The 22,780-nt window shown below is 42.5% G+C and overlaps 1 protein-coding gene across 6 annotated transcripts in view; it reads left to right on the top strand.

The window, feature by feature from the left end:
* The window catches only part of LOC122416312 (uncharacterized), a 97,153-nt gene that overhangs the window by 37,647 nt on the left and 36,726 nt on the right, over positions 1–22,780 (top strand). The window contains exon 1 of one of the 6 annotated variants that reach the window (XM_043429116.1): positions 3,808–4,180. The exons of 4 other annotated variants lie outside the window; for them this stretch is intronic. The gene's annotated coding sequence lies outside the window, so the exon portion shown is untranslated. Of the gene's footprint in view, positions 1–3,807; positions 4,181–4,760; positions 4,782–22,780 lie in introns of those variants that run through there. One more of the 6 variants, XM_043429121.1, reaches the window with a different exon arrangement.

The following is a 22,780-nucleotide window of genomic DNA, read 5'->3' on the forward strand; positions in this document are numbered from 1 at the left end:
GCAGTTCTTTTCAGCAGAGTCCATGGCGTCGTCAGGTTTTTAAAACGTTGGCACCGCCATCGCAATTTTTGGCTCCGTTACAATTTTTCAAAGACTAAAATTGAGTGGCGATAAGTGTAAATAAAATCGATTGTAGTGAAAATAATTTCGGGGACAATACAACAATTTCGTTCTGGAGGAAAAAAAAATGAAAAACACGTGCTCATTGGTCGCCGCAGTTCTCGAAGCACTTCGTTCGGTTTCTCGCTAACGTGGCAACAGCCAAAAATGACCTCGACAGTCCACCATTTCTGAGGAATTTCCTCGTTAACTCGATGAAATGAAGTTATTCCGAAGAATATTTGGTGATTCGCGTCACCCTGTGTACATTCCCGTGGTCCGGGGTTGAGAAAGGCGAGAGAGCTTCGACCTCAACTTTCCTATGTATATAATACGCTATGGCAAAACAAAAGCTCGCAATCGAAACTATTCTATGCTTCGAGATACCCGAGTTACAGCTTTTTCATTGCCACAGACGAGATCGAGGTACGAATGGGTTGTTTTATGCGAAATGAGTGGATTTTTCGTCGTGTTTATTGAAAAATCGAAGTACATTTCGATCGCTTTTTCCAATGATCGGCCGAATCGCTTCTGTCACTGGAATTCGTAACTGATTTAAATCAAATTTTGTTTGCTGAAGAATTGAAGAAAGCGATGGTCGTTTTCACTCGCCGAATCGTCGCGAGAAAACTTGGCGTTCGTTCACCTTCGCAAATCAAATGTAGCAATAAAATTGAACTCAAGGATGTTCACTCGAGTTCGTGGACCTCGAAGGTCCCTGAAAATTCTATTCGCCCTCGTGGCGAGCTATGCGCGTCTACAGTTGAAATGAGTTTCCCCATACGAGGCTTCTTACCGCGTGTCCCAAACGCGAGAAGCTCCGCAAGTTGTTGCTCTACCGGAATTGAAGCATGAATAGCTTCCCCGCGGATGGTCCAGGGGAATCGAAAGAGAAAACAGCGGCCGGGAGAGACAGCGAGAGAGAAACATTTCACTATCTACTTGTTCGAAAGTACTTCCGGCGGTTGGCTCTGTTCGAGTATTAGTTCGAGAAACCGAATACTCGCCGAAGAGTAAAGAGATTTGTGGTGTTCGAGGAATTTACTCGACAATGGAAGAAGACGGGAATCTAACGGAGTATCGATTAATCTGCATAAAAGGCCTCGTGTATTTTCGCCAAAACTATCTGCAAGAACGGGGTAAAAGATGACGCCGAAAGTTCGGAACTTGGCGCCCGATGTACCGAAGCACCGGTGAATCAGTGAAGAACTTATTCATCCCCAATCAATAATAATTATCGAGGAATCGTCTCGACTTTTATGGCGAGCTCGATAATCGCATGACTAGCGACGCTATTATCGAACGAACAATAATCTTCGAAAGGCTGCGTATCAGCTTTTAATTAAACTCTTCTGAATACTCCGCATTCGAGGATTTTCCTGTCAGAAAATGTTTAAACCAAGTCCTTTGACAGAGGAGATATTCTACCGTGGACGATTTCGTTTGATTGAGAAAAAAAGTGCTATTTTCACTTCATCATTCCGGATTGAGGTCAACGGAATATAAAAAAGTCGCTGATAAACACCCACAGTTTTTGTTGTACTTTCGCACATCGCTCCATTGTTCAAGTATAATTGGTACGGGAGAAATTGAATTTTGGAACGTAGAAGCAGCCTCGTATTGGAAGAATAAAAACATGGTTTTTTGTTTTTTAGTATAAAAGAGCTTTTGTCTATAAAGTTATACATAGAAGCTGCGATCGAGGGGGCAGAGTCGGGAGAACAAAATATCTCTATCCGTCTTTGCTCTTCGCCAGCCGGAAGCGATGTGGCTTCATCCCTTCCGCCGCGCGGTCTTCTTCGTCCATTCCTCTTCAGCCCTTTCGCACCAACCTCTTATTCGGAGGCAGTCCAAGTTCGACGAGCAGGCCGTCCACGTGTACCGGGTGTCTCGGAAATCATTCGCAAGATTCTGGGCTCGAATGGACTTGGGAATGCCGAAGAGAAAATTTGTCATTTAATTCTTTATTATCTGGAGCATCGTTCAAAATATATTTGTTCGTTAGCAGCAGCCGATCGGGTGGGTTCTCCACGTTCTACGGATATGCAGCAGTAGCGGGCGACGCCTACGGTCGCTCGTCGGTGCACGCGATTGGCTAATTTTCCATTTTCATTCTCTCGTAAACGGTCCTTCGGCTAAAATGAATGGAAAATTACGTTTTTTTTTCGAATTTCACAACTTTTTCGTCCTTCGCACCGCTTAAACTCGATCGGAGCAGCTTGATCCGATTTTTGTATTTACATCGGTGGAATAACGTGGATTCTGGCCACAATCGCATTCACCAATGCGGCGTGCACACGCTCGCGATATATATTGTTGAAATTTCGCGGTGTGGAGGAATGATGGAGACGATAAAAGAGAAAGGGATGTGTATGTTTGGAGAGAACTACGACGCGTGCGCCCTGACGTCGTCGGTAAATCGATGCGAAAGGACAGAGCACTGACTTTATCTCATTCTATCTTTTCCATTCTTTTACTCCATTTCTCTCTCTCTCTCTCATTCGCTCTTTCTCTTCTGCTCTATATCGTGCTCCGGGAAGCTTGAAAGTCCATTGCTTTACAGAGATAACTGGATCACGTGACTCAGCTTGAAGTTTGTATCGGAAACGACGAGAGAGATTCATCGAAACCAGCAATTTGATTTCTTCTGTTTAATCATTTTCACACGAGCCTGGTTATGTGGAGTGATGATTAAAAACGAATTGAAATTTCTTGCTTTCTGTATTTGTGTCTATGGAGAGGTGGCAGAAAATTCATTCGGCGATTCTACTTTTACCGAATAGCTCGTTGGAGCTCGTCGGAGCACTAGAATTTATTACTTCGAAGTTACGAAGATTTTGGGATCTCGGATTTTTCAAGGCGAGCCTTGAAGGAGTTTCGGATCCACGAGCATGCGAAACGTTCTCTTCGCACATCAGCAAACAATCGCGGAACTTAAGGGGGAAAAAATCTCGGCGAGATATCTGGCCTCGTCTACCGAGAGTCTCGCCAAGACGGATGTTCTGCGCGAACAAGTTTGAGAAAATATGGGTCCGGTTCGACTGCGGGAAGGAGTGTTTCGAGAATCACGTCGAAAACACTTCATGCCCAGTGTCGGATTCTACTCGTATCCTTTCCTGATAAAACGATATCAAAAGTTGACGAAAATCGATAAGTTTTTCGAGATACTCATCGTTTGGTCTTGGAAATTGAAGGATCAGGATAAAATTCTTTAATTAAAGTCGAACAATCGAACAAGCGGAGCAAGAAAAGTTGTTCGCATCGTCAGTGACGCGTTTCAAGAAGGAAAGACACTGATTGAATGGGTAAAGGAAGAAAGGGCTCCGATCTGAAAAACAAGAACGATCGGAGGAGCTGTTTGCACGAACTCCGGTAATTTTGAATGCGGTAGAAAAGTTGATTTGGGAATGGGATTTAAAAAACTTGGAGAATTCGTTGGTAAGGCAATTTCCGTCAAGCTCAGGTGCTCGGGTATCCGAGAACGAGCGATTTTGGCGCGCTCAGGCGTTTTTCTACCCTCGATCGTGAGATGCGCGAGCGCGCAACGCGCCCGAGCTCCTTGCGCGCGCGCGCGCTTGTTCGCCCCTCTCTCGATACGAACTCCCTCCAACAACGACGATTTTCCGTAAGCAGCGCGACGCGCCGCTAAAGCTCGAGGCAAACTGAAAGCTCCTCGCGCGACTGTAATCCTCTCGTCCTTACCCGCGCGTACCTCGATATTTTCGCGCGGCGTGCCTCTCGGTTCGACGGACTGATAGCGCCAGTTCGCCACTCGGCCTCTCCAGCATCATCACGTGCCAGGCTGACCCTCTCGACGCGGATATTCCTTCACCATTCAGTACTTCCCTTCAGCCTCATCGAGCAATAACACAAATAAACTGTGACTCGTGAGGGTGTGCCGTTTCTCCACTTTTTACCGTTAAACAACGAACACTCGGCAGCCTCTAAAAGCCCAACGTTTCACCGGTTTTATCGTGTACTAACAATAACAACGAACGATTTACATTTGGAGTCATCGATAAGCGAGCACAGCTAAACGCGGATGTCCGCCTTCCCGGACGAGTAACTTCAATCAGCACAGGTAAATTCGATTCGCAAATAGTCCATTAAATTCCCTCTCTTTTGGGACCTAAAACTCTGTGAAAAATAAATCGAGGCAATTTGTTAATTAAACGATTGTCGTTTCTTTCGAACGTTGCCTCGGAACGATCCACCGGAAATGGTTATTACGTAAACTTGCCATTCGACTGTCGTTCAACTCAGCACTCTCATTCTTTTCAATGAAAAACGTGCCCGCTCATTCAGTCTTTTTCACACTTGTTTATATTCGAGAGTAAACCTGCCGTCTCTCCGAACTCGATCGATGAGATTGTTTCCGAGCTGTTTTGATACTCTCTTTTTTCAACATTTTTCGAGGACCGAATCCACGAAGCGGAGGAACGATCTCTCTGGTTCTGGGTCATTTTTGGGATGCGAGTTGTCAAGTATTCACGTGTGTATACTCGTCGCAGCTCTCACGTACCGAGAGAGACTCTGCGACGTCAGTCAAGCCACCCCAGGCACTTCCATTCACAGAGCGTTATTCTATGTTTCTATACCTATATACGAATGTTTATATTGTACGTATACATGGAAACGAAATTGGCCAGTGATTCTAGTACCTCAAGGAAGGTACCTCAAGGGTATGTAAAGTTTCGCGTTTGACATTCGTCAATTGAAGGTCGAAGTACATTCACTGAGAATAAGAATTTATTCGTTCAACACTGAATCTGCATTCATTCGATGGATAGCTTGGCTCGTTTGACAAGCTTTTCCTCGCTGTATGGCGAGTGAACTAGTTTAGTGAATCGAACCATGAAAATTGCATGTAGACCAACTTGGAGCCAAATAATTTCGTCGTAACGACTCGGGTCATGGGGCAACTGGCATCAAATTTTATCTCATCGTAATAAAATATTTCAGTATCATTCTTTCATGGAAAGGGGCGAGCAGTTCGATTGACCGTGAGAACCTTGAAAGAGGATTCATTCAAAAATAAAATGGGCGAGGAGTGCACGCAATTAAAATCGATTGCTGCCCCTAACTTTGGCCATGTTTCCTGCAATTTGAGCACGAGTGTTGTTATATTAGTTCATATTAGTTTACCAATAGCACCTCGAATGTGTGTACCATGAGTTATGGACTGTTTGCAAGCCAAGTTATGCACTTCCAAACAAACAAATAGTCCTCGTAAGTAATATTTGTTTAGCATTTCGATAGATTGCCTCTCGAATATAACTTCGATGCTCTCCTATCCCGAGTTGAAGTTTTTTCAACATTTATTCATATTAGAAGCATCGGGGAATGTTATATTCTTGAGAATTCGATGCGCGGCCAAGCTTTTGCTGTCTTATTTAGTGTTATCGTTGCCATTCGTAAAGGAGAATTGGTCAAAGCACTCAAGTAAAATATTCGTCCATTCTTGGTCTCTCGAACGTGTTTACGATTGGAAACGTCGTCGGACGCTCTTATTTTCTCAAGTTTTCGTTGAACAGAGCCAAGACACTGGATTCCTGTTTAGTGTTAGCGAAGTTTCTGCAGTAAAATTGATCAAAATACTCTCCGAAACTTTGTTAATAATTCGCAGCATTTGGGAGAGCCTGAGAATCGCGTGGATTTGTAGTATTCATGAAAAAGTGATCTGGGCTCGTGGGCCTCGAAGCAGCTCATAAAAAAACGTCTTGCTTCGTTTCCCAGTAGCCGAGAGTGCTGCAAATTGATCAGGAAAAAACACGGATACTTTATTTCTAGCTGAGAATAGATACACGTGAAAGTTTAATCGGTCTCGACTGCTGGCAACACGGAAAGCTTTGTGACTCAATACTTTAAGGTACTTAAGCGTGGATCGGAGAAAGCTTTTTACACCGATAGCCGAACATTACCGATAGCATTTTAAGTTCGCAGCTCTTTTTCCCCAACTCTTAAAGGTTTTAATGTAGTTTGCCTCGTACGTTGGTAAATAATTAAGTAAATGAGCGGATTTAGAAAGGAACGCTGGAGCAGGAAAGTTTTATCAGTGGCTCATAAAAAAGTTCGCTTTTTTCGCTACGTTTACAGAACCCTCGATCGATACAAAAATGTTGGAAACAACATTTTTTCGTTCCCAAGGAGAAGTTATTTCCATGGCCATAACCACAGATTTACTCGAAACAAAAACTTGTTTTCAGCGCTTCTTCTTTTTCATGATCTTCTCAAAGTTACTTCATTTTATGCCCTTTCTATCAGCTGTGTTTTTCATCACTGCTCGACGCATAAAACTATCGCAGGCTCGGCCCAGATTTAAACTTTGCTTCGCACCTCTTTCTTCGTAATAAACAAATCCAATAATTTTTCTGACCCTCCCGCATCAAAACTCGAGTTACACTTTCTTTATTTTCTTTCACTTACGAACCTTCCCCCTCCTTAATTCCGCGTCAACTTTTTTCGCCGAATAAAGTTTGTTTAGTTGGACGGGGAAGGTTTTGATGCTCGGAAAAGGTCAGGAAGGGATTTCCCTATCAGTGATCGATGTTTTTTTCCACTTCACCTTCGATCTCCAAGTATCACCGGATGATCTTGTGATCCTTTTGTCACCTTTTTCTTCTTCCATCTCACCTCGAGATCGCGTGTGGTCGCTTTTCCTCCTTTTACAACCCTTCAAGCAAATAACTTGCGATCGCGTTGTGTTTTTTTTTAAATACAGTAAAACGAAGTGTAGATGTTGGATAACACTTTGCTGACAGTTTTCTCGGTCATCGTTCCTGGCCAATTTACGTCCCCTCGCGTAGCTGTGTGATCATCCCCGCGAAAAGGTCGCCTGCTCTCTTTCCTCTTCCGTTTTCCCTTTCCTTCTCCCTGGCTGCTGCGTCGTCGATTTTTTCACCAACCCCAAGCCTTATCTGCGAGGACCTAAAGTTTCATACTCATTTTCTCTCCCGTTAATTAATAGGGCAACTTTCGAAAACTCCGATGAACATAATCATGCACTTATTTATTCACGAAATTAATATTACATTCGCTCTCGGCGTCATAGTAAAACTCTTATTCGTCGAACGTTCTAACAAAACAGATCACAATTTGAGGATCACCATTTTATCACTTCTATTCCTTGCTTTACGAGCCGATGGTTGCCATCAAAACATTTATGCGCGAAAGTGCTTTTACCGCGAATGATGTTCAAATTATTTCGTCTGTTTATATTTCGCTGGAATATTTATGCGTTGAGTGCATTTTCGTGGGAGAGATTTGCCAACCGATTTGTTTCTGGTTTTACGATTTTCAATTCATTTTCTATTCATACTACATTTTTCTTTTCAACCGTGGATGAATCGATATTGGAAGATGTCCGATAATGGTTGGTCGTTTTTTCGTGGAACCGAATGGAGAAAGTTATTTTGTCTTTATTTTTTTATTAAATGGAACCGAATTTCGAATGGCTGAAATTCTGCATAGAGGAAAAGCCTTTTACGGAAGCTTATTCGCCCGGCCCGATGCTTTTGTTTCATTTGCATTTGGGCTTGGTTATCTTCTTTGAAAATTTTGATCTCTCGCGGTGACTAGCAGTCTGTCAGGGCTGTATTCACATTTGTCGACGGGCGTCGAGATAAATTCCATTCGCGAGATCCTGAAAAAAAAAACGAAAAAATACACGACATTGAAGGAAGTTACAAAAAAAAGCTCGTTTATATGTAAACTGGGTGAATCGTCGTATATGTTTCCCTGCGCCGTATTTATTATTCGATCGATAAATCTATCGCATATTCGACGAACTCTCGTCCCTCTCCCATGGGTCTCTGTCATCGTCTTTTATCGGGACGAAATAACGCTCGAACGCGAAAATATAGGAGAAAATGAGAATCTGCGGACGATTTTTACGGTTGTCCCTTCGGCTGCTGCTGCCACACACGGAGTCCCCTACGTCAATTTCACTGTTCGCGGTTCAATATACGAGAAATGGAACATTCTGAACTAGCCCAACGACTTTATCGTTTTGTTGCTTCTCGTGTTTTTCCTGCTGTAAAACTCTTCGTACATACCGTTTATCGTCGATGCTTCCGAAGGCCAATTTCGATGCTCCGAACACGTTTCTTCAATCCTTCATTTGCCAAAATCAACCATTCGCGCGGGATAATGGAAAAAATTCTGGGCGGGTTTCCATTCGTTGAATTCGTTTTTAAGTGTCGACAGGCAAATGTTTGTTTGATCGATTTGAGAGTCGTTAAATGTCCTCGATCGAAGTTGCATCAAGATTTGTAACGTTTCAATTTTTGCACGAAATTATGGAAAAAATTGTACTCATTGATTTTTATAATATCCGCGAAGAAAGCACACGGGAATCGCAGATTAAAGTTTGTTCGATAAAACAGCCTTAATGGACCCACCTATATTTACTAGAGGGAATGAAGCCTTTGAATCTTTAGAAATAAAAGAATAAATGATGGCCACAGGAATCGAAATACTTGAGATGAGAATTTATAGAGTTGAAACGGATCGTCCAATACATTGAGAGTTCAGGGAGCTTTCACCCTCGAGAACGTCGGCGCTCGAGGGGAAACGCGAAATATTTGGAAAGCTCCGTTCGCGAAAGCTCCTTACAACATGACGAGAGGCGGCTGGGAGATCGAAGAAGGAAAGAGAGAGAGAGAGAGAGAGAGGGAGAGAGCGAATGTCGGAGGATCTAAAAGGAAAAAATCCCTGGGAGCGACTCTTTAGTATCCCGAAGCTCATTATTATTGAAGTCTTTTGGATACGCTCCGTTAGGATATACGTCGTAGAGCCATTAAAATGCATTTAAGGAGAGTATGAAAAAGTACATTTCACAGCCGCTGAGGGCGTGAAACGATAATTCAATGTCAACAGCCAAACACAATGGTGGACTGGAACGATGGTGATGAAAATCTGTCCAAGTTCGACGGCTCCGACTGTCTCCATTCATATCAGAATCTTATTTTCTCTCTACGAATTCAATTTGGGATGAAAAAGTGATGTTTTCACCACGCTTTTCAATTATTCGAGTTGGTCCATACGCGCGTCACCCTTTCAACGAGCTCATCGCCGAGAGGCTTGGAAATCGACAAACGGTCAAAGCTACAATCTCGGAGAGCATAAAATTCCCGACGAAAACTCCCCACCGGCACTCTTTTATCTCCACTACGTCTGACTTCGTAGCGGCTTGAAAGAATACCAGTTTTTCCAACCTCTTCCCGTGCAGGACGAACATTTCTGGAGGATTTTCTCCATCCGTTCTCAGGCTGGAGACTACTTTTGGTGGAAATAGTCGACGCTTTTTCCGGGGAGATTTGTACCCTGCTACGATTTCAGACGTTCGATCTGTTTCCCTCTATTTTTAATCGTTCCGGTGCTTCGTGCGATATTTAATGACCCCCCGATTTCTCGTACGCTCCACTGACGTTTTCTACGAAGCCAGTTACCCCGAGAAATCGAACTGAAGATCAGATTCGCCTGGTTAAAAGGAGCGCAATCCCTTTCGACCAAAATATTCGGATAAATAAACGAAGAGGACAAAATTATGTGAATTTTGAGTTTTCGGCTCAACCGTCAAAACTTTGTGCTCACAGTAAAGTATAAAAACTCGAGAAAAACAGTTTCGACCTAAAATCCGAATTAGCCAGCGCGCAGTGTGCGCCGAATTACGCGATAAAATTTTCATTGGCAGTGGCCTCGAGAGCGATTTATTTTCAAAACAATTTTCCCCTTGCACTTGAACTTTCAATATCGATTCCCAGCGACCACAAGTCCGACGATTTTCCTAACTTTGATGTGAAGCTTACGAGTTTACGCGAAGCTCGCATAAAACTTGCGAAAATAATCCAAGTGTGTTTACTGCCATCAAACATAAAAAATGTACTCACAATTTTATTCTTTCCCGACACACTTCACTCCCGTTCAATGAGAGAAGAAAAAAAACGAAACGAAAAAAAAAAAAGAATCGTAAATTTGACGTGAAATGCTTCGTACATTTTTCTACTTTCGAAACCGTGAATTTGACCTGCTCCAGTCGAATGACAGCTCTATGTAAAATCGCCCATATATTTCGTGCATGTACCAGGTAAATAAATATGTTCACCTATCAAGTGACATATATACACGTGAAATAGAGATTGATATCAAAGGTAATTGACGAACCGTTTCTTCTGTACTTTTTACCCTTAGACGAGCGATTTATTTGATTTCCATTGCTTTTCACGTCTCGTTCCTCGTCCCTTTGTCCAAGATCGTTTTCTTTATTGCTCGCTAGAAACTTGTCATTGTAGTACGCCATCTCGAGATTCGCGGATACCGAGCGCTATTTCATCGCTACAATATCCCTCAAGTATTTTATACTTATTTATTTCATTTCTTCTTTTCCACTTGACGTCGACAATGCGAATGATAACAAAGCGACGCGAGAATATAAAGGGAACAAAATATTCGTTTTCTTTTCCACACGCACTGGCAATTTAATTCGAATTCGGGAGATCGCTCGAGGAATTCAAGGATTTGAAAAATATTTGGAGGCGCGCTCGAGCCTCGAGCAACGGGACAAAAGGATAATGTATGCGATCGCGAGGCAAATTCCTCACGATCTTTTTCTCGTTCTCGCGCCCGGGAGCGAAGGTTTTTCGCAACAGTCCCGCAAGGGTAAGACCGATTCGCGGGGGAGCAAAAAAAAGCCTTGGCGTTGACTGAATACAGGATACGGTGAAAGTCAGACTCAAGCTTTGAGGAGCGGATTGTGAAAATGCGGAGCGGAGGACTTTTTTCAATTCGTCATTGCGGCGTGACCGCGTGAGCTATCCATTGATCGGTAAATGACCAATTTCACGGGGCTGAAGATCGGGGAGTGGAAAAAGTGTTGCGGCACCCCCTGAGCAGTGTCACGCCCACTTCTCGTCCAGGGATCCGAGGCCTGACCGATTAATAAGCATCTCGTTGGTGGTGAAATTTAATTGAAGAAATTTTGCGTCCCAGTGCAAACTTCTGACTGTCCAAACGACTCGAATGCAACTTGTAAGGCGTATGAACAATCTTTTGTGCACGTTGGTCGATGTTCCTCACAATTAATCACGCAAACTCGAGAGAAAAAAGCAAAAAGTAGTGGCTGCGGTGGGAACAAAAATCCCTTCGGCTGTCGTGGCTGTTTGAGTGATCACGTACACGGTAGAGACTTCGAGATTGTCTCCCAGGTGGGATAATCGATTTTTCATATATCTCGCGAATCCTCCTCAGACTCCTTTTTCTGCATCAAAATATCTTTCTCCCCTTCTCCAAATTCCTTCGTCGTTGTCGTCATCTCGTGGACACCCCTCCCCTGAGCAGCTCCCTCCCCTCGAAATGTATTGTTTGAAACTTTTGAACAGCCGCACATTATAATTAATCATGACGCTTGAGCCAGTCGCGGAGGTTGGCCTAGCTCCACACGTTTTACAGAGTCGATCGAACACTCGTTTGTTTACATTTTTTTCTCTTTACAAACACTTTATTACTCATTTGATTAACTTTTTTATTACCTCGTCAAAATTACCTTTGTAGAACCTAAAATTGCTCAATTAGTCGCCTGCCCACAGGGGGATGGTACAATTCTGGATTTTTATTTCACACTGCCAATTTATCAACCCTTATGAGACCTTGCATACGAGTGAATTCGAAATGAAAATTGTTTCGTCAGTTTAGTATCGTAGACAATTTTTTTTTAATACTTCGTCGCTCTTATCTTTCTGTCGAAGGTACGAATCTCAACTATTCACTATTAGATAACACATCAAAGGGCAATGTAGAGTGAAAAAAAAAACACGAAAACAGGAATGAAGGAACTTCCCATTACGTTCATAATTACTTTAGTTTTTACCCACTTTTCGGTGTTTTATCGAACGAAACATTGCCAAAGTTTGTACTCGACACACCCTTCGAATATATACGAAACAACGTTTTTTCGGTTTTCGACAATAATCCACGAAGAGAATTCTTTCTTCGATAATTCGACAAAATATTAAAGTTATTAAATCAATTATCGGGTTAATCGAATTTTGAGTGTAACGCTTGCCAACGGTTCGATCGATTCGAGTGTTTCATTATACGAACATCATTAACTGTACAAGGGTTCGGAGCAACACTAACCCGGCTTCTCTCGGTCCTCTCGTCCCTGTAGTCAATACTTACCGGGTATTACCGTGAACAGTAATTCAGTTTAACTATCTGAGAGTCGTACGAGGCACGTTGCATGGCCATTTGCCCGCTAGCCTTTTTAGGCTATATCTACTAATAATTAGTGTCGTGTGGTCGAACCTTCGTGCTCTCTACTACGCGCGTTTAAAAATATTTGCACCTTCTTTGTGTCTATTCTCATGAATTTCTTTCTTTTATATCATTTACACGTCGATGGCGCTTGTTATGAATTTTGAATGGCGTTTTCGATGTCTCGGCTTCCGGGGATCTTGGTTCGAATATAGTTTCAACGTTCACAGAACTCGTTTGTGCAAATTTAGCATTTTTATTATTGAATTCGTTTCGATATTTGTGCATTTCTTGATTTTTCTTTCTCAGGGCAATTTCGCTGTTTTTTTGTCAGCTTGAATAAAGCAAGCTAATGAAATGAGTTGCTTCTTTGAAATAGCTCATCAGGAGTCCGGACATCGTGACTCTTCAAACCAGCTGTAGGAATATTTGACGAGTTTTTATTCTCCAATTATTTTGTTAATTGCGTTAAGCAGGAACTCAACGGGCTCGTTTATATGGTAAATGGCCTAATGCAAAAGTTCGCGCATGTCCACCATTGAAATCGTATTCTTATGTGCGTGATGCCTGGAGGAATAGAAGTTCAGAAAGGAGCGGAAAATGAAGTGGCCCAGAATCAACGTGTCCGCTAATTACTATTGTATTAACATTTCAAATGAGTAGAATTTGCTCGGGAGTGACAAAGCGCGAAAATTTCTCAAAGTGAATTTATCTACGAGGGTTTTTTTTATTTTTTCATTTTGTTGGAAAAACGGAAAGGAAAAAGGAAGAGGCGAAAGGATGAGAGGGAAAAATGAGAAAGGACGAGCAGGCAGAGAACTAAAAGTGCTAATGGCAAGAGCAAGTACGCGTTTTAACATGATATTGCAATTAATCAAGTCCGCTGGGCTTCTGGATGGAATGTCGCCTACTCAGGTCACTATTGTCTCGAGCAATACTTTTTCCTGGTAAAACTCACCTCTTCTCGTAAAACCAACGTGAAAAACTGTGCTCGCTTTTTCTTTTCTGCCACTTCGTATTTTTCGGTTTCTCTTGCCTCTGCTTCACTCAAACCCAAGTTTTTTTCCCCCGTTCGTTTTTTTTCAACTTCCTTTCTTTCGTTCTCTTTACACGAACAGAGCACGTCGACCCGTCGTCTTCCCCGAGGGTGCTGATTCCTTCGTGCAGAAACTTCAAGTGGCTTTTTGCACCCTCGTGTTTGCACTAATCATCAAACGATTTATATTTATATATATATGAATCATATTCGTATGTGTATTTATATATTGTATCTGGAATTCGTCGACGAAACGGTGAATTTCACTTTTTTTTCGTACAAATTGTTCCAGCAGGACGAATTTTCTCTGATTTCTCGTATTGATTTTTTTTTCAAATTATGCACAACGCTCGGAATGAGATTTAATGGGCTCGCCGCGCTCAGATTTTACCGAAGATTATTTGCCAATACCCACGTTTTATGATTCGAGCATACGTAATTGGAAATTTTGTGAGGGCGAAATTTAAAACTCTTGGCTGATGAGAAATGCAGGGCTGCTCTCGCTCACGATCGATTTTGTTGTAATTTATTTACACATTTCGACGAAGCTCCTCAGGAATTCTCATCACGGGCTGGAAATATTTCAGTTTTCTTTTATACGCCGAGGATTTTAAAGGGTTTAATATTTTATTTGATATTGGAAAGACGAAGCCAAAGTTCGAGGAAAATGTGTTCGCATTTTTGTTCCGTCCAATTTCGTTCTTAAATATCACAAATTCTAAGGTTTTCCAAGCGATGTTTTAAAGGCGAACGTTAATCTGTTAAAAATGGAAAGGATCTTGAGTTCTGTAAATTTAGGGGGGATGGCAAACCGAAAACGGGTGCACGGTTGAATGGCGATCGTCGTAAAATCGTTCGTGAAAATTTTGCATAATTGTAGTGACAATATAAGAATCACAGACCTTAAAACCTCTAAAAAGAGATTGAAAGTAGACAAAAATAGATTGAAGCAAAAGTTTCGAGTCGAGGATCGCAAATGTCGTAATGAAAGTGGCATGAAAAGCAAAACATTTGAGAACGAAGATGGGACTCGAAGGAATCGATGAAATGAAATAACGTAACTTCGATCCGGCGAATTCTCTTTTCACAAGAACGAGAAACTGCAAACGCGTACCAATCGAATGAGAGATATCGAGAAGAGGCACGAGTCGTTTTGATTAAAAAGTCTTTATTTTTCGGTCTACTACAATACACAGTCGATAAGGCGAGAAGAAAGACGAAATGGAGAAAAATAAATAAACTGTGCTGGCAGAAAACACAAAAACGTAACAGACGCAGACGCAAAAAGCTTTCAGTAGCAAATCCGGTGGTGCAAAAAGACTTTCAGAATTTTAATTAACTCTTCGCTCAGTAAGCAAGACAGATAAAAGGGAAGAGTGGGAGAAAGTCGAAAAAAAACAGATCTTTCTCCTAATTACCGAGGTCCGTGATGCTGTGTACGAGAAATACAGCCCTAGTGCTTCACACTGTACAACTATAGCCAGTAGACGAAGCCTCTTCTTCGTTTTCTCCTTAGAAAGCAAAAAAAAGGCTTACCTAATTACCCACACTTGAGGCATTTCTCCTGTCGGAAAGTACACGTGAAAAGGAGACAGAAAAAGAAGCAACTGAGAAAGAGAGAATGAGTGAAAGAGGGGGGGTCGAAAAAACGAAGATAGAAATAAGGGAGCAGAAAGGGGTGTTTTTTGAGCGAATAGTCGTTGAGCGCAACTCGCGGAGTGTGGGCTAGATTTGTGTGGTGGAGAAACTCATTTTATGAGAGCAGCCTCGAATCTCTGTGTAGGTGGTTACGAATGAGGGCGAGAAAGAACGAGGCAAAGACACGGAGAGCGAGTGAGAGAGGGAGGAAACGAAAGGAGATACTTTATCTTCAGCCTGGTGCAGCAACTCTATCGAGCGCATATAACCTTGTAAGTACCAAGCAGTGTGGATGTACAGAGGGTTGACGAGGAGTAAAGAAGCAGGGAGGCTCGAGTGAAGTAAACAAACAACAGCACGAAACCGGATCACTGCGACTGGCTCTCTCTCTCTCTCTGCTACTGTCGCCAACTGAGATACTGCTGCAATGGTGCGCGAAAAAGTGAGTGAGAGAAATTGGACTACGGGTCGCGGGGGTGTCCTTACTGAGAGCAGATACAACTTTCGTACAAGTATATACACTGCTTCCCTTCACTCTCATTTTCAGGTATGGGCTCCTTCACAACAAGAAAATCGAGTTCTGACAGTCGTTATGCTCGTGCAAACTTTGCGATGCAGCTTCTTCTACCTTTAAGGTAGCTCATACACGCAACGATTTTCTTAAGAAAGTCTTGAAATTCACACAGGGCTTGAATGGGCAGTCGACTGACACGTATATCAAATTTTTAAAGCGTCGTCTTATTGGTTATTGAGATAAATGTGCGTGTTCAGATATGAAGAAAAATACACAGAACTATAGAATTATAGAGAAAATAATTCGAGAGCATTTTTTTACTAGTAATACGCAAATATATTAGGTTGAAGATTGAACGAAATTGGTAATGAGCACTCGTATAACCTGCTCGCATTTACTTATTTCGCCGTTTTGTTTCTTCTTGGCTTGGCCCATTCTCGTCACAGCCTTCTGTCTTTTTATTAAAACTTTTTTTTATCCACTTCCCTCTTTGACGCGATTTTTTAGATAAAAATTATAGTACTTTTGCCAGGGACGAATGAAATTTTGGGTTCAGACAGTGATGGATCCCCGATTAATTAATGACATGTAATTTCATTCGCCAATAAATAAGTTGAAAAAGTGTTATTTACAATTTTGAATTAATAACTCTGACATTTATTTAGAGGGATTATATCTTTAATTTGGGAGTGAAAATCGATCCAATTTAGACCCCCACAAAATACGATCCTTCGGGCATGGTCTACCTTAACTGATATTTTTGCTAAATAAAAATCACGATGGAATGGAAACTTTGGCATTCGGTGGCTCCAGGCTCATTGATAAAAGTTCGAAGAATCCTTTGGACCTTAGCGGTCAACGGATCTCATACTATCGGTATTTGAACGGTTATCGCTTAGGGCTAGAAATGACACTCGTTCAATGTTTAACATTCGCGAGATATGCCGTTGCCAAAATATTTGGGAGGCGTGGGCGCCTTTTCGTCCCGTATCAATGTGATCTGCCGATGGCGATCCTGTGAAGGGCGAAGCGCGATTTGAGGTTATTGGGTGTATTCGGTGGTCGAGAAAAACAACTATTTCGTTTGATTATCCAAAACAGCGCCTGGATTCAGGCATAGCAGAGGACGGTAAAAATGAGAGCTTCGGTTTATCGTCGTAGCAAAGCCCACGCTTCTCACTGACAGTTTCTACCTCACTTTGATTTATTATTTGTCCGAATCTCAAGTTCTTGTCTGACTAGGTTTTTGTGGCATGAGATAACAGCGAAAAGAAAATCGGCGGGGCTCCAAAGTCTTCGCACCGATTGACAAGTTCGATGTGGTCGTTTCTTTTATAATTCTTCATTCACGTGCGAGAAGATCGAGGGAGCCAGGTGCGTCTCTTGGAAAGTTACAGCGTGACATACTTTTTTGCAGAACTTCCATTCAACGAAGCGGTTGAAATTTTGGAAAAGCACTTCATCAAAAGCGAGTTTTTTTCGCCTCCCGGTTAATGTGAAAGGAAAAAGTTGCTGGAAAATTATTCAAACTTTTTTGCTCCGAAAAAAAACAGGCAAGAAATATTCGGCTGAATATTCATCCGCTCCATTTAAATTATGTTTTGGACGTACAGCTTTTCAGGAGTTTTACGTGTACGAAAAATAAGTAAATACACATCTTTAGACAGGTATATTTTATGGTTTGAAATTTCTGGGGTATAAGGCGCCCGTTCGTTCACTTTGTACCGAAACCTCAGCCAACAGCCCACTTAACTTTTGTTCGATTTTTTTTCCTTGAGGAGCAGCTTCCTGCGCTCTCGCTATACCGCGTTAAACTTCTCCCCTCTGTTTTGCTCGTCATTTCAAAGCCTCTGCTAATGGCTGCTCACTGAATATGCGCCTCCTTCGTGGACCAAAAATCGAAGCATCTCACGGCTCTCAACAATAACGAATTCCTTTTTGAAATCCCTGTCAAACTCTCGAAATTCATGCGGAAATTTTTCCAATTTTCCTTCACTTTCCGGACCCACGGAGCAGCCTCGCAAGCGTCTCCACTGGACGATACATTTATTCCCGAAAGGGAAAGTTGTTTGTCATCCCTCCGGGCGAGGCACGAGCTACCAACGGGGAAGAGGCTAGAAAAAACACGTTTCACCATTTCTTTTATTAAAATTATCGATTACGTGGGGAATAACAGTGACTGGAGCCGAAATTATTCGGAAAAGAAAATAAAGGTCCGGAATTGTGGCGGGACAAAATAAATGTCTTTTTCCAGGAAAATGTGTCGTTCTGTTTGCATGAAATTGTGGCCTTTTTCCGAGGGTTTTGTAATATCACTTCGTATTTTCGAAAAAGATATTAACAAAAAAAAGGCAAAAGAGAAAGTGCGGGCTTTCACTGGAGGCCTCAACCGCACAATCGAATGAGAATCGAATAAAATGAGCAGCCTGGTAATTGGGTGACCTCGAAGACCGGAAGTTAGGTCAACCTCCATTGAAATGGCCCATGCGTACCTATAAAAGTAAAGTTCGTATTTCCCCTCGTTGGGTCTCGTTGGCTCTCGTCGGCAGTTGTTTCTGGAAGGTACGTATCGCCGTATTATTTTCGTCGTGTCGTTGGTAGACGCCGGGCGAGGCCGCGAAGAAAAATATGAGGAAATGGAAAAAGAGTGAGATCGGGCGAGGGAATGAGGTTGAAAGATGGAAAAGGGGGAAGTTGTGAGAGACACAGAAAAGTGAACAAAGGCACGACACATTTTTCACGGAGGTTTCTCTCCCGAGAGCAGCAAAAATGCGTAATACACCGGCGCCCTCCGTTGTATTTATTTCCAGCCTAGCAAGTTCGCGATGAGAACGATAAAGGGTCTCGAGGCACACTCGCCTAAGCATCACCGACTTTTCTGGCTTGCTCGTGCACATGTTTACAACGGATATCCACGTGCGAGCATGTGCTCGTAGGAATAAAGTGACGTGTGTGCGTAGGCGCTACGTGCGAATTTCATACCAGTTAGTGCTTTTCTTTCCATTCTTATTGCTGAATAAAGAGAAAAAAACACGTTGTGCGCGCCCTTTTAGCCTCATTTCATGCGAGCTACGAGTTTCGGGTGTGTACGTAAAATATTAAACAATTCTTTTCCACGTAGCCATTGCGCACGAAAAAATGTGTGTATGCCTTTTCGAATGATGTTCGCGAGCGGTATTGCGAGAAGGGAAACCCGAGTCGTCGCGGAAAAATTCAAATTCTCGAAAGCCTCGAAACAGCCCACACTCCGCGTGTTTTTCTGTCTCCCGTCCTTTTATATATTTCGTTTCGTTTTTCTCTCTCTCCTCTATTTTTTATTTCGAGCAAGCCGCTTTTTCCTGACAAACGAATGTCGATAGAATCATTCCGACGTATCGATCTACGAGCCGCGAATTCATCGCCGAATTTTTTTCTTCTTCATTTTCAGAGTTTTGCAATATGTTCTCAATATTCGCGAACCGAAATATTTCGGTTCTCTGTTATTTAGCCAGAACCAAAGCTTCACGTACACCACAGCTTCGTTGGATACTCGAAAAAGGCTCTCGACGCAGGCTCTCACATTTTTCGTGTTTCGATGCGTGCTTAAAGAAATACCAAAAACTCTTTATGACGCTCGTTTTCTCCGGTTTTGCATCGCATGTGCTTGCGATGGTGAAAAAAACGTGCGTTTTTTCAGGGTTCGATATTTTTTGGTAATTTCGGCGAGACGTTGACAAGTATTTTGGCATTGACAATAAAATCATCTAGAAAGTCATATTCGATGTTTTCGAGTGTTTGGCTGAATTCAATTATTTCAAGATTATAAGTTGGCCAACGAGCAGCTCACAGTACATTGCTACTTTTTTCCCCCGAGAGTACTCGTTGTCTGAAGAGAAATTACGAGGGTTTCACTGATCATTATTTGCAATATGGCGGAAACATTTAATGAAGAAGGATCTTCAGCTCGAAGGTTATTACGATTTGTTAAAAGGGTTCGTGTCGAGTGGAGAGAAAGTGGAGGGAAAGGAGTATCAAAGTTGGTAGTAATAAATGAGATTGACAGCGATCTCTGACGGGATGTTACTCTAGTCACTGTGGCGTCGCCGCGTACATGCGAAACACCGAGAGAAAGAGAAAGCGTGATTCGTTACAGCAAAAGTTCTTCGGTGTCATGCATAAACCAAAAGACAGAGGGAGAGAGAAGGAGCGTATGAAAAGTCTTGCATCTGCGAGTACCTCATTAAAAATGCATAAAGCTTTATATTCCACGCGATGGAGAAAGGTTTATATTCCTCGGGATGACAAAAAGTAGAGTCGCACCTGGTGCTCGAAAAAATCAGTTAATGCATGGGAGGAGAAAGAGAAAGCGAGTCTCGTGGTGTGAGTCGGAGGAGAGAGAAAAACAGAGAGAAAGAGAGAGAGAGGAGCACGAAATAAAGTGAAGAATGAAAGTAAAATACACCGAGTGTCAGACCTAACGTTGATTCGTTTCACTGTTGAGTGAGATAAAAAAAAGATTGGCGAAAAAAAGCGTTCGAAGCGATTGTGCTTTCGCTGGGAAAATAGCTACGGACGAGTATATTTGTGTGTATATATTTCATCCGGTACGTCTGTCTGGTTATATGACTGGGAGTCAGGAAGAACCGAGGCAGTCAAATCAAAAGAGACGGAGCAACATCGGGGCTCAGTGACCCGATAGTGACCTGGTTTCGTATATATTAGCAGCAAATAATCTATAGATATAATTCACTCGTACCTTCACACGTATGCATATACGTTCAGAGTCCTGAAGCCTAAAATTCTCTCTCTACTTCTCGCTTGCTCGCAGTTCAATCCCGCAAATACAGCAACCCAGCTTCACTCCCAATTCCAGTTTCCTCGGGTCCTTTCCCGTATCGGCATCGCAACGACCCCGCCGCAATAGTAGCACAGCAGGTTTTCTCTCACCCCTTTTTCTCCTCGTCGTCTCATATTTCTTCTCTCATTTTTCCTCCATTTCGAGCGCCTTCTTCTCTCTCGTCTTTTCCATTCTCCTGCGATCCGTTCCGTCGCCGCGTCTCTCTGCTTCTCTCCGTTAGCATTGACAACCCCAAACAAAACGGCCTGAGGATGGAGACAGGATGCCTAACCGTACCCCCGAGTCCTGGACGACTCGAGCTGCAACGCTCAAGCTCCCGTTCCACCGAGTACACTTCCCCATTCTGTCCTGTTGTTGCTGCTGCTGTTGCTTTTTTCTTGGCTCTCGAAGAAAATCAGAGAAATGAGAAAATAAGTGAACGGATCGAGGCAACGTTTCCACCACCGTAACGTCATTTTTCTCGAGGTTTTCATTTCCCGTAATTGCCCGATTGTAAATAATGCTTTTACCTCGATTGTCGAAGTTTGCTCTTTATTTATCTCGACGCACACGATAACTCCGATACCAATAAACCTTCCCACCCCATTTTTATATACCAGCTTTATTGGGTAACTCGCGAAATAATGCTCGGAGTACGAATGACCATATTTCCATATTATTCCGATCCAATGATGCGCCGAAGATTCTTTTGCCCTCCTTCGCATCGGACAATTAGGAAGGAATGGAAAATTTATGATAAATTTGTTCAGGTTAACGATTGAGCCACGGAAAATCGATTCGCAGCGTCTTACTTTCATGAATTATTCAAATTCATTCTCCATTCTCTTGAGCTTCTATCGCGAGCAATAAAAATCGACGGATTTTTCGCCCGGTGCAAAATAATTAAGTGGGATCCAAGACGCGATATGCAGCCAATGAAAAAATCGTTCAATCGACCCCTTTATTGGGCCATTTCTCCGAGCATATTTCATTAAATTTTATCAAAATATAGACACGTTGCTTAAACTCCATTTCTCGTTCGACTAAATACAAGAAATCTTTACAACCGCGCGTCTCTCGTTTGAGCTGAGATAATACTGAGATTGAATTTCGTTTTTTCGAGAGGAACTTCAACTTGGAAACACATATTTACGATAGCGAGGAGAAAGGGATCGATGAAAAGGCGTTAAAATTCCGCGTGATTTATTGGACGTAAAGGAAAATACATTTCAACCGTCAACGAATAGAGAAGTGAATAAAAATGTAAAAGTAGCCTGACGAGGCAATAAAGCACACTTTATTTGAGGCAATTAAAGCGTTCGCTCAACCAGAAATTCGCACGAAAACGTTTTTTTAGTACAGCGGATTTTATAGTCGAGGAACAAATGGAAGAGCTGAGTAGCATTGAGCACGAAAATAAACAAACAAAAAGCACTCCACTCGAATACATTTATTTATCTTAACAAAGTCTTTTTTCGAATGGTCGTACGCGAGCCAGCGCGGGTATGAAATAGTTGAAGCTTTACGAGCGTTCCCGCCGTGAATGGGGCCTTAAGCCTCCGGTAGCGTTTTGTGCGTACTTCACTTCACACTTTATTTTACGTATAAATGACATTCCCCTCTTCGACGCCGGAGCCGAGGCAGAAGGAGAAAGCTCCCGAGAGAGATTCTTGCGTGTCGGGGTGTCCCTCGATGCCCCTCGTTCGCGCTAAAAGCTCCACGACAAACGTTCATTTGGTGCGAAAGCTCAAGTGTTCCTGAACTCAATGCGTTCCAAGGAGCAAATAAAGAGACCGCGTGAAAAAATATGAAGAGACAGACCGCAGAGAGGTGAAAAAGCGCACAGGAAAGGGAGAACAAAAAATAATAAAACGGAACGAAAACGCAGAGTGCAACTTACAACAGCTGCTCGCTGGGGAGTTTTCCTCAGAAACTGCAAACTCGTGATATTGCCCTACGTGCTGCGTATTTCAGTCCCTTCTTTTTACACTTCTCACACGTGTGCTCAACACGAACGAGAATTTTCACGAACGCAATGCATGCCTTTGAGCTGCCCGAGCTTTTCGAACAAATTTTCGTTGCGAAATTTGATTTCGGCTCTGACATTAGGCGACTCGCAGAAATGTTTCATCGAAACGAAATTGTTACGCGAGAGTTCATCATCGTTGAGGTCTGAAACTCTGAACTAATCGTGTGCAGAAAAATTGACTTGCATCGCCTTTGTAAAGCTTCGTGTAAAACGGCAGGGATCAAACTTTTTTCATGAATTCTCTGCAAAATTAAAAAGCCTTGGAAACTGATATTGAGTGGTTCCAGGAAATCGCTTTTTTACCTTTGAATAGCCAAGCCCTTCGAATCCAACGTTCCTGCTCATTGAGAAAACGTAATTGGAGCCCTGCCCTTAAATCTGCAGGGGAATGAAATT

Source organism: Venturia canescens, chromosome 9 (assembly GCF_019457755.1).
Source record: "Venturia canescens isolate UGA chromosome 9, ASM1945775v1, whole genome shotgun sequence".
NCBI lineage: Eukaryota > Metazoa > Arthropoda > Insecta > Hymenoptera > Ichneumonidae > Venturia > Venturia canescens.